This window comes from Pteronotus mesoamericanus, unplaced genomic scaffold, assembly GCF_021234165.1.
Source record: "Pteronotus mesoamericanus isolate MK-2021 breed Mesoamerican mustached bat unplaced genomic scaffold, CSHL_Meso_final scaffold_174, whole genome shotgun sequence".
Lineage (NCBI taxonomy): Eukaryota > Metazoa > Chordata > Mammalia > Chiroptera > Mormoopidae > Pteronotus > Pteronotus mesoamericanus.
Genome location: NW_026555309.1, coordinates 28,386,155 through 28,403,382, shown reverse-complemented (window position 1 = coordinate 28,403,382; position 17,228 = coordinate 28,386,155). Strand labels below are relative to the sequence as shown.

The following is a 17,228-nucleotide window of genomic DNA, read 5'->3' as shown; positions in this document are numbered from 1 at the left end:
AATGCACAATATGCGGACCATGGACATGATGAGTAATGGTTATGCTGTGCAAAGGTTCATGTAAAGTTTTGGCTCTTAGGAAGTTCCTTGCAAATAAAAGCGACTCTCGGCTGTAGCCTATGTAACACTTTTGGCCTCCTTAGTTAGGAACTGCTATTTTCTGTGCCACCTACACCCTGACTCAGCAGGATTTCTGGATTTTTTTTTCCAAATATTTTTTTTTTCTGAACTAACCTATACCTTTTCTTATTCATCGCCCCTGAGGTGTCTCTTGGAAAAATTCTTTCTTGCTTCTTAAAATTAAATTTATACCAAATTCTGAAATAGCATTAATCAATTTGGTAGGTAGATAATCACATTTCACCTCTTATTTTCTTTAAAGTCAAATGTTATGATAAGCATTGGCATACATAACTGTACTTCAGTAATGTACCCCAGGGAGCCTGAGATTACTGTTAATTCATACCTCTACTAGTTTTGAAAGAAACAGGCAATTTTACACGTGGATATTCAGGTCCTATGGCCAAAACCTGGAAGACTAAAGAGAAATGATGGGATTGATCAGCCAAAAAGAGTTTGGTTCTGGGGGTGAGAAGAGGAGAGATCTAAAAAGTTGGTAGAATGTAAAGCAATATGGAAAGAGGCTGAAGCCGTAAGAAAAGATAAGCCAGTGAGAAATCCTTGAGTCAGATGAAAAGAGGATTTGTGTCGAACCATGCAATTTTTATTTTTTAACTTTTTTTTTCACTGCCTTTGATCCAGTTTTATTCAAAATTACCTGTCCACAGTAATTTGACCTTTATGGAATGAACAAATTTAATTTATGCTGCAGGCTTCTTTTCCTCTGTGGTGGGTTTCTTTTTTGCGGGCTTCTTCTCAGCTCCTGGTTTCTTAGTAGCTGCAGCCATTTTTCCCACCCAAGCCTTATTCTGTTTCTAAACACCATTGCCTTCTCCCCTTCTTCCCTACCCAGGCTTCTGGCCTGCAATGCCCTTCTCATCTGATGTGGCCTCTAGCGCTGCTGCTGCCTCATCTACGTGGAGCTTGTGGTTCTTGGCCTGGCAAGCAATGGCGTTCCTACTCATGGTCTTTGCATATGGATTTAGCTTCAGCATGATTCTCAGGTTTTTCAGGGGATTCTTCTTCAGGACTCTGCCAGGCATCTTCCTGAGTGGTGGTTGAGGGCTCTTTGGATCTCTGGGCTTTTCGAGATTCTGCTATGATCTGTACAGATCTTCTTATGCATGAGAAGGATGTAGATACTCTCTTTATTTTTAAAATTTAATCTTTATTGTATTTTTCCATTACCATTTATTCCCCTTATACCTCCTTCCCCCAGCAATCACTACACTGTTGTCCATGCCAATGAGTCCCTTCGTGCTCAGTCTCTCTAACCCCTAACTGCCACCCCTCACAAGAGAAATAGCTGCCATCTGCTCTCCATCTATGAGTCTGTCTCAGTTTTGCTTGTTAATTCAGTTTGTTCATTAGATTCCACATATGATCGAAATCATATGGCATTTTTCTTACCCTAACTAGCTTATTTCATTTAGCATAATATTCTCTAAGTCCATCTGTATTGTTGCAAAAGGTAAGATTTTCTTCTTTTTTATGGCCTAGTAGTATTCCATTGTGCAAATGTCCCATAGTTGTTCTATCCACTTATCTGTTGATGAATGCTTGGGCTACTTCCATATCTTGGTGACTGTAAATAGTGCTGCAATGAATATAGGGGTGCTTATGTTCTTTCGATGTAGTGTTTTGGGTTCCTTCAGATATATTCCCAGAAGTAGGATTGCTGGGTGAAAAAGCAGATCCATTTTTAATTTTTTGAGGAATCTCTATACTGTTTTCCACAATGGCTGCACCAGTCTGCATTCCCACCAATAGCGCAAACGTGTCCCCCTTTCTCCACATCCTTGCCAGCACTTGTTTGTTAATATATTGATGATAGCTCTTCTGACAGATGTGAGATGGTATCTCATTGTAGTTTTAATTTACATTTCTCTGAAATAAGCCCACATCTTTATAGTCAATTAATATTCAATTGAGGAAGCAAATACATACAATGGGCTAAAGATGGTTTATTTAATAAATGATGTTGGGAAAATTGGACAGATACTTGCAGAAAAGAAATGAAACCAGACCACTTTCTTACACTACACATGAGAATAAATTCAAAATGAATCAAGGACTTAAATGTTATTCCTGAAATCATAAAAGTCCTAAAAGGAAACAGAGGCAGCTCAATCTTGGACATTACACATAGAAATTTTTTATTGGATATATCTCCCCAGGCAAGAGAAACAAAAGAAACAAAAAAAGAAATAGGATGACATCAAACTAAAAACTTTTTGTACAACAAAGAAAATCATCAACAACATAAAAAGATAACCACAGAATGGGAGAACATATTCGCTGATACATCTGATAAGGGGTTAGTATCCAAAATTTATGAAGTACTTACAAATCTCAACATGCACACACACAAAGATCCAATTAAAAAATGGGCAAAGGACCTGAATAGGTTGTAGATATTTTTGAGGTTTCTGCCCTGTGCCATACAGATCATCTCTAAGTGATGAAAAGCACTTTCAGTCCAAATGCAGAAACAGCCCACATACCCACAGGACCAAGTTTCAAAGTGTTCGCTTTGCTTACATTAAGAAGAGTAACTCCAGGGAAGTTTCTGAAAGCTTTGATGATACTATTGTCCTTATTATAAATGACACAAAGTCCTCTGTACTGAAACGACAACAGTTTCTCATTTTTCCCTTGCCAGCTCTTGTTCGTGGAGAGGCATGGGCCTTTCTGATATTCCAGTCCTTAAGTTTCTTAAAAAGCAAAATAGCCTCCTTGGTTTTGTTGTAGCCTTCAACTCTGCCTTCAGCCACCAAATGAACTTCAGGAACTTCCTCAATATGATGGCCTTAGACATGGCCATGCTGGTAAGTCAGAGGCAGCCAGGGTAGAGCAGATGGCATATCACTTCTGTGTTCTGTTCGCTCTGTGGTGCCAATGGCACCAGGTTTTGATTAGTGCAAACATGTGGCCCCCATATCACATATTTCCAAAGCACCTGGCCAGGACGATGGGTCCTACTACCTCGAACTCTGGGGATCCGAGCCACAGCTCTGCCAGAACCCTTGGACTCAGCACTGGTTTGATGACCTGCCAATTCACTGACTGCAAAGGATTGTCTATTGCGTTGGTGCAAGTTGGTGTGAATGAAGTTCACAATGTCCAGTCAAATGAGAGCACTGAGCACAGCAGTCAAAGTGACATTTTTGCCAGATATTTCCCCCTTTTCAGAGTGCACTGGTATATCAGTAGACATGCACACAGTATGGCATGGAGACACAAAGGCCACACTCCTCTCAACCTGGTGGTTCCCGCAGGAAAAGGAAGCAAGGATCTAATATGTAATCCTAAATTGTTTGTATTGCTTCCATTTAAACTCCCAACCTCTCCCACTGCCTCAAACCTTAAATAATAGTTTACCTAGTAACTGATAGTAGCTAGGGAAAAATAGGTAATAAATGTAAAGGACAGTTGTCTCTTTTTTCAATTATTAAATATTTTTGTTTGTTTTTTAATGATATGGAGACTTCTCAGCTGTTATAGAGGCTGATTTCATTAAAGGTCAGGGAGATAAATGTGGTTTGTTCTGTTGGTAAAGCTTTTGATTGGCGAATAGCTGCTCTGGTGATGCAAATAGCAGGAATTCTTTTTCAGCCTTGTGGACTCAAGATATGCCTCATAGGATGTTCAGAGGGATGTGTCAAGAGCTATAGAGGGTCTGAGATTTTACACAATTGCCGTTAACAAGTTAGCTTGCCACACTTTTACAGTTGCTAACAGAAGCCAAAAGACCCCTAGGTCAGAGACAAAGGACAGTTTGCTCCTCACAACAAGGATGGTAGGCAGAATATCATAAAACCATAATTATTGCTGCTTTCCTGAGACCCAGTTTCTATAGGGCCTCATGAAGAGGATCAGATAACAGCTGCCCAGGTAATAGATTGTATTATAGGAAAAGAACCATGAGCACAGGAAATACAAACCTTTTATAATGGGCAGTATGCATGCCTTTTCCTTGCACTGGAGGGACACACTCTGTCTCCCAACACTGTAAATTAACTTGTTTTTTGCTCTAGAAGAAGACACTGTCTCCATCTTTCAAGACTGTCAAATGGACAAACTTTTGTCCAATATACAAACAACTTTAACAGATTAGTCCAGAACAAAGGCAGTTAGCACCTTTGATTGCAAGATGTTTGCTAAGATAGACCCATGGAGAATTTCCTCCTGACAGTATCCACCCATCGTTTGTACAACATTTGGCTTCCGGTGTACCTTCCCATGAGAATTTCCATTACTACGATACTCTGATTAATCTGAATGCCAGAAGCTGGAAACAAATCCATTCAAATGTTCATCATGCAGCATTTCATTAAGAATATTATCAAAGGGACTCCAACTGCAGAATGTGGCTAACCTCCAGAGACCCAGACTGAACGAGCAAAACAAATCACATCAACCATCAGTGTCTACTTTAGAAAGCCAAGTGGCTTTCTTCTTTCAGGTCTCTAGTGATCTTTGCACTGTTCCAAGGTATTAATCCAAGTACTATGGGATACATTAACAACTGCTATGGTCCGGAAGGTAGAAGTCTTGGGCAATTCTACCATACCTAATAACCCTGGCAGGTAAGTTGAGGTTGACCTGAATACCTTCCAGAATCAGTGTGGTGTCATTGATCAATTCAGCTGAAGTCAGGAACTAATTTCATGCAACCCTTTCTAATTCAGTAATCCTCATTATCATAGGAGTGCCCACAGGGTACTCATAAATCATGAATCAGCTGTTCCTTCCAGTAGCTCCCCCAAGTAACCAAGGTAATCTCAGATGGCAAGATCTTCACAGTGTCTTATGGCTACCTGATCTATGGGTGGTATTTTCCTTAAACTATTGAATGTCTTTTATTAAAATCTTCAAAGTGGATGTCACCATATTTTGGTAAAGGAAGCTAGTTAATGCATACATTCCATATAAGAACAGTTCCTAGTGCATACATCCTGCTCTGGAAAGTGATATTTGAAATGACTGTCCTCATCTCCCAAGGAAAAGCTACATCAGTCAGGGGACCAGGTTGATAGTGTCTTTAAAGTGCCTTCAGATGGTTGTTAAACCGTAGGTTTCTCAGTTAAGTTCAAATAATCGAGTTCGGTTCTTGTTTCTGGAGGGACTCTGTCTTATTTGACTGTGCCAACCGAAGGTGGCATTTGTTCACCCATGGAACAATAGAGCGAAAACTATAAGAATAAAGGTGGGAGAATATCTGGAGGTATGCACAGATGCTTTACCTGGGACGTGCAGAAGTTGGAGTCATGCCCTGCTGTTTTCATAGAGTTCTTGGTAAGTTAAAGGCAACTGTGGTCAAAACACTGTCAAAGACATCTGGCAGGAGAGGGCAGATCAGTCACTACGTAAAATTTGTCATAGTCATGACAACTTAGGAATGCTATACTAAGGCACTTTTATTCTTTTAATAAGTATATAGGGGCGATTCTGAAAGACAAATATCAATAATGTGCCTTCCTCTTTTATACTGTCTCCCCCACCTTTATGTTATTACCCCTTCACCACCACAGAAATGTTATATCCTACCAGAAATCATAACTATACCTTTTGTCCAATCATCACATAGTCTTATTCGGACATTTAATTAAATGTGCCAAATATAAGTATAATAAGGGCATTTTTATAAAACTTACACGGACTCAATACATCCCCAAATTTGGTCCATGCGGGCCACTATGGAGAGGTCAGTGATCAGTGTGTAATTAAATGAGTAACCATTATCCTTATGATCTAGGATTATGCCAGTCCAACAGAAGCAAAGTCCAAATATCTTAAGTCTTTTTTTTTTTTTAACTCTAGACTGCAAAACCAAGCAGAAGTGTGCATGCCAAGTAGAGATGTAGCTCCTGTTAGGGAAAGGAAGAATTCCATGCCCAGGAATGGCCATGCTGGAATCTCAGATTAGTAAAATAGATTTGTATATACTGCAGCTCTATTATCATTACCCAGTCAATGGCTGAGAAGAGCAAAGAGCACCTTCTGGAGATGGTCTCATTCAATGACCAAACTGTCTTACAAAGGCTTATAGACTGGGCGAAGGGAGACAGGTAGGGTAAAGGGTTTTTTAAGTTCATTTTTGAAGAAGCTGTTTCCACACTCAGCCATTGCAGATGCTTGTGGATGGTAGAAGACATGGAAGATCTATCAAATACTTTCACTACCAGCACAATTTTGAATGGCTTTTGTGACAATAGTTCAACAATTTTTAGATAGAAAATGGTCATGAAAGCCAAAAAAATAACAAAATGACAAGCTTTGATTCGAGGTCTCAGTGGTATATCTGGATTAGGCAGATCAGACCAGACCGGCCATACCATAACTCCGAACAATGTCAGCAGTTCTAAGACACCACTGATGAATTTGAGAGGACAAGATCTAATGCAGTCAGTCTACTTGGACTAGGTGGGAATATCACTCCTACAGTGTGACTTTTTTTTTTTAAACCAAAACACAAATGGGACAGCTTTTGGCAGAAGTCACAGGCTGAGAAGCAATGGAGTCCTCTGCATCAGAAACAGAGTCCTTTACTTTGTATCCAGTTCATAATGGTGTATGTATTGCTTGTCCAACAGGGTGATGGATCTAGGCAGCGATGGCGGCAATCTGGGTAGTGCAGACTTGATGAGCAGCTTGCCTTCAATAGGTCTCATAGAGAAAAGGACCTTAGCATGGGCATTTGCTTTAATGACTCAGTTGGTTTAATCATTTGCATTTTTTTGAAGTTCACAGGCTCAAAGGATGTATCTTCCAACTTACAACCTGTAGTTTTCAAAGTGACAGACTAAACTAGACAAAAAAAAAGTCCAAGCGTAAGTGAATATGTGAGATTCATCAAGGGAGAGTATTAACTAGAACTTTGAGACTGGTTTTGAGTTCTGCCCTTTGAGTTACCAGACCAATGTCCACATTAGATTTTGCATGACTAATGCAGAGTTTGAACAGCCACAGTGGACCAGAGGATACCGTCATTGAAACAGGCCTATCTGTTTAGAGAAAAATCTGAATTGATGGTTTATTGAATCAGAGGTTTTGCTTGAGATAGTGGAGTAGGGATTAGTTTTTCCCCAAAAGAAAGAGCTGTCACTTTTCCCTACCAAGATGAGATGTCTTTGGAGACGGGTTAGGTATTTCTTTCAAAATGCCACCATCATTTGACTAGCAAGGCTTGCAGGCCCTCCTCACTTTGTTAATCAATGAGTCCAAGTTGACCCACCCTAAATGAGCCTTATTTGACAAGAACCCAGTAACAAAAGAAGAGCTGTTTTTCAGAAGGTAGCCTTGCCATTCACAATGGTCTCCTTTTGCCAGAGGTTCAGAATAGCCTACAATTAGTTGTGAACACTTAGATCTCAAAAGGGCCATGAAAGCTACCGGGATGAAAGGTTATGATACTCTACAAGGTGATCTCCCAAGCTGGGAGAATGCCCGCAGATATTTATGGGCATTCATAGTAGAAGAAAGGAGTACATCAATACTAATTATGTATTGAACTGGAGAATACTCAGCGACTGTGCATTGATTTTGCCCTAAAGGCCCTTCCCACAAGGCCACATTATCTTCTGTTCTCCATTGTGAACTCTACTCAGGCCTCATCAGTTTGACCTGAGCATTGACTAATGAACAGTACTGACTATACTAATGACTTAGGTGCCTATATCTAATAGTCATACAAGTTTGAATCCCTCCTGTTTCCTAAATTCTCCAGCATATTTAAGAGCTGAGTAGGGCCTTTGGTCCCCATGGGGGTCAGAGAAGCTTTAGTCCCTCCCCTAATCCTTGTCCTCAGAACATCTGAGATCAGGTTGGTGGATGAAGGGAGAAACCAGGAAACACGAATAGAGAGAAGAGCTTCACACCAGCAAGAAAGGTGTGTTTTACTTTTTGTTTTGAGCAGTGCAGTGGCTGCATTTAGGAGGTTTTCTTAGATATCTTCCCATCAGTTTCTCAACTTTATCAGCATTGTAAACTCAATCTGGGGCAATAAAAGCGAAAATATTAGTCAATGCTTCATTTATGGTTTCCTATGGAAATTTGTTTCAATAACATAACCCAAAGAGGGCTGAAGCTCCCTGTGGCAGCCAGACTCCACTGCCAAAAATTCTGACTGAGGCCTTTTAATGTTATCTCCAAATGGATCTGTGGTTGGCATTACACACAGCAGAGCAGTCTGAGTCATAAGATGGTCCTGCTATTGTCACTCTTATCAAGCATTATTTCTCTGCCTTCTTGCTTCTTAAGTGAACCAAAAATCGAACAGTGGGTCTAGTTTCTTTGCGTAGTGGTTATAAATTCACCTGTTTAACTCAGTGTAGCTAAGCATCTCTATAACTCCTCTGAAAGTTGGCAGAAATTCCAGCCCCCTCTTCCTAGTAGAAACCTAATAGTAATTGTTACTTGGTGTGCACGTGAGACTGCCAAATTGGTCAGAAATTTCTCTACCTGGGAGACAGGTAGCACACACAGCATGCTATGAGATTGTGCGATACCTTCAAGTTAAAAAGCTAGACGTCCACAGTTTTGTGGATACTGGCAGAAGTCAAAAGATGCCTCGGTCATAGTTTATTGCTGGCAACAACGGGAGTAGCTAGAGCATCAGCTTTGCCCCACTTCTGGAGCCCCAGTTTCCACCTGGCCGGGTGAAGAGCACAATGTCAGCTGCGCATGCGGTGCATCCTAGGATAGGAACACTGAGTTTAGGGAATGGTAACCTCTCATCTCTATAGGAGGACATACCCTTATATTCCAAAAGTGTAAGCACATAGGCAATTTGTTCTGGAAGGAGATGCTATCTCCCTCTTCTAAGGCCATTGGCTACATAACACTTGAAAATATAGTCCAGAACAGTAGTTCTGCATTGAAGTGCAGACACACAGAGAGCCTTAGAGAATTGTCTCCCAGCTGCCCAGAAATAAGCTTGATCCTGTTGGCACTAAATTCTCCTCAGCAGCCTGCTGTATGCCGTGGGCCAGGGCTGCCTGGACAGCTCTAACGGGGACTGAGCGCCATCTCATCCATGGACACAGGGGAAGTCTTAATAACACAGTGATTAGAAAGGTATGGCCGCTGGTAGCAAGGGAAAGAACATAGAAAAGCATTTACAGTGTGAAATATGAAATCAGTATAATTTATTTCAGTAAAAATTATAGCATTCTATATTGGATGTAATTATTTCTAACCAATGAAATGAATATCAGACAAGAAATCTTTTTAAGCTGAGGCTGGTTAGAAGATATATTTATATAGCTATACAGAGGTGGGCAAAAGTAGGCTAATGATAATAAATAAGACATAAATAAATAAATAGTAATGCAAGAACAAACTCTCTGTTTCACATACTCACAACTGTAAACCTATTTGTCCGCCCTGTATATCAAATAGACACTCAAGCAGAATTTTGGGTTAGTTGGGTATGGGTAAAGAAAAATATATACTAAGAAATCTTTAGTGAATTCTTTAGACTTTTAAAAACTAAAATGCTTATAAGTAGTATAATTTTTTAAAAATATCAGTGTAGAAATTTAAGTTTTTGAAGGGACATAGAGCAATATGATAAATTCACCATTTAATGCTAGTTAATCAGGTTTCTGCAAAAGTAGAGCTAAGAGGGGCTTTTTTGTCTGCTCCACTACTAGCAAATGAAGAGGCAAAAAATTTTACCTTCTGCATAGACAAGGACAAGTATAAAATCAGTGTTCAGGTTATAAGAAGAGAGGTGAGATTGCTGAAGTAGGAATAAACTTGAACCATATAAAGCATTAGAATTATGGATTCAAAAATGTGGCATTTCAATGATATTTTAAAGAGCATTGCATGTTGTGTGTGTATCAAGTTGTCATCTCTATGTATATGAAATTGAAAATAAATTCATTTATTCTGTTTATGAATATATCATTGCTCATTTTTAAGAGCACCTTATGTATATCTGAAGATAAACCTTGCATGTTATACAATATAATAAAAAACACTAAAAGCAGGTTTAAGTTTTATGTCTCCTGTAATTTCCTACAGTATTATCCAACAACCATGAATTTAATGTTTTATGACAGAGAAAAAATGCCATCTATCTTCTTGTAATGATCATATTGTCTCATGTGTGATGAAAGATTTTTAATAAGCACACTGTGATTTAACAATAAAATAGCATTTTTCCTGCAATTTTGTAAGCAATTGCCACCTTAAAATATACATGCATGTGTATAGGCATGACCATGGGCTTATGTATATGTCTCCATATGTACATGCATGTATATGTTATATGTACATAACTCAATTAATTAAATCATACTCAATTTCATTTTAATGCTGCAACAAAATGTCAAATGTGTGTACCACACTGAACTAGACATTACCAATAAGTTTATACATTTTTATTGTTACTCCATTACATTTAAACATTATTATCCAGATAATGCAGAAACAGAAGTAAAGGAAGCCTAAATACAGAACTTCTTTTTGCTTAAAAGCAAAATAATTATTAGAATACTAATATCTAGCAAAAACCTTTTATTAACAGGTAATATGAAAATTGGGCTTAAGATCTCTAATGACAAGTGAAAACAGTAATGCATGATATGTGATACATTTTATTAATGGAAAAGCAACAGAGATATAGTGTCATCAGCAAGCTAAGCATAATTATACTATTGGCAGGAATATTGAATTCTTCAAGTATAAGAACATTTTCTTTGAAATCAGTCCACCAGTATCAGCATCTTCAAGCTCTAAAAAGGGCGTGACTATTTGGTGCCTTTTTCCTGTAGCTTTTTATTAGACTTTGTAAAATAATTTACATTCATAAAAATATTTTCATATGGATAATGATTTGGCTGGTAAATATAAGGACAGTAAGTGATATCTATTTTCAACTTGAACTCCTCCATCTTATTTTCTGTAAATAAGTCACAGAAAAAGGCACCACTCAATGTCTGTCCTGTTAGCTTTTTTTCTTTTAACCTGAAGATTAGAAAATAAAAATAAAATTGCCAGCCACATGTACTTATTATTCCTTTTATGTTGTAGTTACAGTGTGTTCTCTGTCTGACTCTTTTTTATGCCTATTTTGTTCACCTCATATCTCCTCTCACCCCCTCTTCCCCTTCACACACACACACACACACACACACACACACATTTTATATTCAGGCATTTTCTATTAAAATGCCTCTTTCCTGGGAAATTAACAAGTCATTTCATTAGTATACATTTTAAGATTAATCCAGGAGATTATTTACCAAAATGGCCAATTTTCTGAGTTACTTATCTGATGAGAGTAAAATAAATAAGTCAGAGAAAGTAATCATTAGGGCCAGACCAAGCAAAATCCTACAGATAGACAACTAGTTTATTCCTTTCTCCTTCAATTACTAAACTCTTAGCATCATGATTTCCTCCTGTATTGCTGACTAAAATGTCTTTATATTCCTTCTTAATTTATTCTGCAAGTATTTGTATATTATTGATTGAGTGCATTCTATATGTCATGCATCATACTAGGTTTTTGGAATAAAACATGAACCACAGTGGACATGGTCTCTCCCATCATCGAACTTATTGTCTAGTAGGGAAAGAAGGCAATTAAACACATACCTACATATACACATAAATACAACTTTATCAGAATAATGACTTTCTAAGGAGCAGTTGGCTCAATAAAAACATTAAATTGGGCGATTGCCTAGAAATGGGAAGATTTATCTGACCAAATAATGATTAAATTGACCTGTGAAGTTTGAGTTAATCTTAAGAAAGGGAGAGAAAGATTTTCAGTCAGAGGCTGTAGCTCATGCAAAGGCTGCGGCGAAGGGGATGCGGGTGAAGAGATCAGAAGGCAGGAGTAACTAGAGAGTAAAGAGTCCTTTGAAATAAGCCTGTGGAGACAAGTAGGGCCAGACTGTGCAGGAATTTATAGGCTAAGCTAAGATAGTCTTGTTTCCTTCTTAGAGCAATGGAAAATCACTCTTTTTGTTTTTGTAGCTTTTAGCAGTTGGGGGTACATGCTGGCTAGCTTTTGTATTGAGAATGGAATCAAAGTTTGTCCCAGCAAGAAATTATAAATTGGATTGTTGTAGCAGTGATGTAAATGGAGAAAAGTAAATTAATTTTAGAGATTATATAGGAGGAAAACTCCATGGGATTTGCTGGGTGAAATAAAGTGGGATGTGGGGAGAAAAACAAAATCAGAATCATAAAGGACTTCTGACTATCTGGCTTATAACATTTCTAGTTATGTGTGGTGATGTAACAGATCATTCCAACACTTGGTAGTTTAGTACCTATAACAGTTATCTTGCTCAGGTATCTGCAAATAAGGCAGCACTTAGCAGGGGCAGCTCCTCATTGTATCATTTGGAATCTGCTGGACAATTCAAAGGCTAGGACTACACTTGTTTGAACTTTCTCTAATTCACACGTCTGGAGTCTGATGCTGACTGATGCTGAAATGCACGTGAGCTGTGGCCAGGACTTCCACTTGTGGACTTTCTATATAGGTGCTTGACTTCCTCCAGCCAAATTCCTTAGCACGGAGTAGTGGCTGGGTTTCAAGGACAAACGCGGAGAGAGAGGGCTGAGCAGATGCTCTAGGGCCTTTTATGACTTTACCTTGAAATTAGTCAGTGTCAACTCCACCATGTCATATTCCTTAGAAACAGGTCAGTAAGGCTGGCCTCTGTTCAAGGTGGGTGGTGTCAAAGAATTTGTAGACATGTTTAAAAGCAGTATAGGTAACTTGGTGCCAGATAGACTCACTGTGGAGAGAAAAACATTAGAAAAAGACATTTGAGAAAAAATTTTTTTCTTCTCATTGACCTTTAAGCAACTATTCTGCATCCATTGCTCTTTTAGGAGTTGTCTATTACTTCTAAACCTATCTTCTAAAACTTATCTAACCGTGACTCCTCTTCTAGGCACTAATGTCTCCAGCTTCTTGTTGTTCCTAGGATATTTCAACATCATCTCCAACTTAAATTGTTTAAAATCAAACACCTTATTTGCCCTCAGAATGGCTCTTGAATTTTTTATTTTTTTGGTTTTTGTTACGGAGAAATCCTTCTGGTACAAATTCTTGGACTTATTTTTTACTCATCTCACTCAGTACTAACTGCAATCAATGGCCAGACATGGTCAAGTCCACCTGAATCACAATAGTCTGGACAAGTGACCTTTTTGCAAATCCTAGAATAAATCAGCTCATTTTCCCCTTAGGATTTTGCTCTTGAGGGTTGTTCCTTCTGGAATTATTTTCCCACAGTCACATCTGGTTTATTTTATTCACTTATTTCTCTATGTAGGCTCCTATGACCAGTGTTGCTAATGTTCTCCCTACGAATCATTCTCTGTTGCCCTTTTAAAATTCTTTTGAATAAGGTGAGTAAGTTCTGGGGATCTAATGGACAGCATGGCAACTACAGTTAATAATACTGTATAACTAACTGTAGTTGAAATTGAGTCTCAGAGATGTGAGGGTGCATGTCCACACAGCTGAACAGTGCTGGGCCTGAGTTCAAGCCTCGATCTTCCTCACTTCAGGGCCTCACTTCACGGTGTAGCGTTACTCGCCACCACATAATGGGAAGTTATACCAGTGAATTGGTTATCTAGATCTAGCTGAACGTAATGCTCACACAGAGAGATCTCTCCCTCTTGAAGCTCTCATTCTGAAAAGCACTGTCACTCTTGGAGATATCATCATCTCTTGGAACCTAACTTAGTAGGTAAAAACATATGAAATCCTCTGTTCTCAAAACGAACCCAAGTTTTGTATCAGGGACACCATATTTAATTTTTAGTTTCTTTCTTTTTTTAATTGTCAGATTTGGCTTAACAATAGAATGTATTCAGCACTAGAAGTCTCCCTCATTTGGTTTAATCATGGCACAGCACAGTGCTCAGTAACACACTTCTGTTATTTTAAACATTATTATGGTGTTTAAAGGAGTGGCATAAGGGCCTGGTCTTTCCTCGGTATCGACAGGATACGGAGCTACGGTCTCTGTGTGTTATCCATAAAGGCACTTGTCTAGACAGAGAGATGAGGAACAATAGGTACTTTCTGTTTTTTTCTTTTTCTATTTTCATTGAGGGAACTAAACTGAATTTAAGAACAGCACAGACTTAAAAATAGTGCTATTAGATATAAAATCATATTGTCTCCAAGTCCCCGTTAGTAATACTGTAGTTGGCAAGGTACTGAAATTATGCATTCTACTATAGTAGATGTGCAATATAGGGAGGTTAGTATTGAGTAAAACAGATACTGAATCAAATCTCTAATCCATCACTTTATAATCATGTGACCAGGGGGAAGGTTGTTTCTTAATTAAGCCAGTGATGATGTTCTCAGGGATGGTTACAATTTAAAATCACACCGGAACTGTAAAACAAATACTGATACCTTGCTCCTACCCCTAGACACTTTAATTTAATTGTTTCAATGTGAGCATTGCACTGAAAACAATACTCTTAAGGTTGGGGCCTCAATACCAATGTTTCAAAAATGTTACCGGATAATTCCAATGTACAGACAAGGTTGAGAATCAATGACTTAGTCTAGTCTTGCCTCACTTTTAATTTTCTCATCTGCAAAAGGGAGATAATGATATTTGCTCCATGGTTGTTGTGAAAGTGTAAGAGTTTCCTTCTATAAGCAATAATTCATGGCACATAATAAGAATATTAACTGAGAGAAGTAGTGCCAATATTATTAATCCTCTTCCTGTGGCTACATATAGATTTAGTTCATTCATTCGCTTATTCAACAAACATTTGCCATGGATTTTCTGTTTGCCAGTCACTGTTCTGGGCTCTGTAGATAAAATGGTTAACAAAGAAGCCAAGTTCCTACTCTTGCAGAACAAATATTACAGGGCAGGAGACACTTAAACAAATATAGATACAGGAATAGAGAGTTTTTGCAGAATAAATACTGTCAAGAAAAACTAAGAGAATGACGAACTGCTATTTTGGGTGCAATAGTCAGAGAAGTCCTCTCTGAGATGCCATTTAAGAAATGTGCTAGAATGCAGGGAAAATATATGTCACCTGAGGAAACAGTAGCCCAAGCGGTAAGAACAGCAATTAAAAAGGAGCTGACGTTACATCATCGATGTTTGCATAATGCACTTTCATACTGTATGTCAATTAAATTTTTGGTCTATCTCTGGTTTGTATAAACCTACTATTTATCTTTTTGGAGAGTGACAGTAAATTTTATATGTTACTCCATTTGGTTTTTGATATAACAATAAAATCATTATCAACAAGGCATAATTACTCCTATTTTTTCGAAAGGGAGAATGAAACATTAATATTTAGTGACTTATTAATGTCTTATAATGTGGGGCAAAGTTGGAATGAAAAATTAGGCTCTAAGTTTTCGTATTCTCTAGAGTCATTGAAATATGTGCTCTTTGAACTCTTTTCTAATATATGTTCATAATTATAATTATATTTTCACCTGCCGACAAATATTTGAAGACATATCTGGCCTGTAATTATATTCACTCAGCTACACCAAGATAAAATTATATACTCAGAAGTTGATAATGTGGGAGGGGTATACAAAGGGGAACCCCCAAAATGGAATTATATTCTGGAGGGCAGGCTCCTTGTAGGACAGGCTTCCCCTGCTAGATGACTGTTCCAGTAACCTGTCTCTATTAGTGTACCAGCTGGCGTTGTTGTGAGAGGCTGTGTTTGGCTTCAGTGATATTTTTTAAAAACTTTTTCAATGCATGTGTCAGTTTCATGAAGGGTGATTTATGAGCGCACCTGCCCACACCTAGTTGAGTGTTCAGCAGCTTTTGCCCAAAAATGCTGTGACCCTCCATGCCCCACCCTCCTTATCCATGCAAACGCCCCTGAGCGAAGTTTTTGTTTGTTTGTTTCCCTGGATGGAAAAGTCCTCAAAGGAAAATGTTTCGCAGATGTAGAAGAGGTAAAATAAAAAGGCATAAGCACTAAAAGGCATCAAAATCAATGAGTTCAAAAACTGTTTTGAGAAGTGGAAAGAGCATCTCCATGGGTGTATTGCATCAAATGGAGAGTGTTTTGAAGGTAAATGAAGTCTTAACATGTAAGAATAAATGCACAATTTTTGTAAATAAATGTTTTGGTTTGCCTCATATTTGATAGATATAACATTAATGGGGAAATATAAATACAGAAAATAAATGAATTTCATATTTTAATAATTGATATTGGAAATGGAAATCAATGCATATAATACCAATTTATATTTAATGAACATTGCTAATTCTAGATGGATAAATATCACAAGGCTTTTGGAATATGTATAACTTTATCTGCCGTATCTCCTAGCCCCAAGATGATCACATGTATACACACACACATTTCAACTTAGGGGGTTAGCATAGCCTTTGGTTAAGAAAACAGACATTGAGGTCAGATGGGTATAGGTTTAATTTCCCACTCACCCCAGTAACTATGTGTATGACCATAGAAAAACTATTTATAAGCTTCAGTTTCCTGAGCTATAAAACAGCAATGGTGAACCCCATTTTACATCATTGTTATACATACAACAAAGTTTTGGCTTAATACCAAAACTGTAGAAATTCTAATACCCTATTTGCTTGGTTTGATAGCATGAACTTAGTCTTTGTTTCTATTTCATGAGGAGAGAGAGCAGAAAATTGCTTAACAGAGTGCACTAGACTGAGCCTGATAGCCTAGCAAAGCAGAACCATCCCTACAAGATTCAGAGCATTTGCATCTGGCCACACTGCTAGAGATGTCACAAAGAAATATCACTCTAGTAAAGTATCCCTCTCTCCGACAGTCAAACTAGAGATACTAGAAATAAAATGTGGGGGAGAAATGTTTCCCATCAGTAATCATAATTAATTGATTGGCGGCTCTATGTGAAAGGCTCTGTGGCAGAAGGAAGGGCTTCTCAAGCTTGAATGTGGACATTGGAAAACTTAATAAACACAGGTTTTGACTCAGTGGGTGTGGCCTGGAGCCTGGATGCCACCTTCTGAGAAAGCTTCCTGCTGCTCTGCAAATCACAGAAGCTTAAAAGGACATAGATTTCAAAAAGCTAAAGTGTACAGTTTCCAGGTATT

General features: G+C 38.2%; 1 protein-coding gene and 1 pseudogene across 3 annotated transcripts in view; one reads left to right on the top strand and one right to left on the bottom strand.

Moving 5' to 3' along the window:
- The window catches only part of CSMD3 (CUB and Sushi multiple domains 3), a 929,671-nt gene that overhangs the window by 402,360 nt on the left and 510,083 nt on the right, over positions 1-17,228 (top strand). The gene's annotated exons all lie outside the window — the stretch shown is intronic.
- Positions 822-3,337, bottom strand: LOC129084111 (60S ribosomal protein L4-like; annotated as a pseudogene).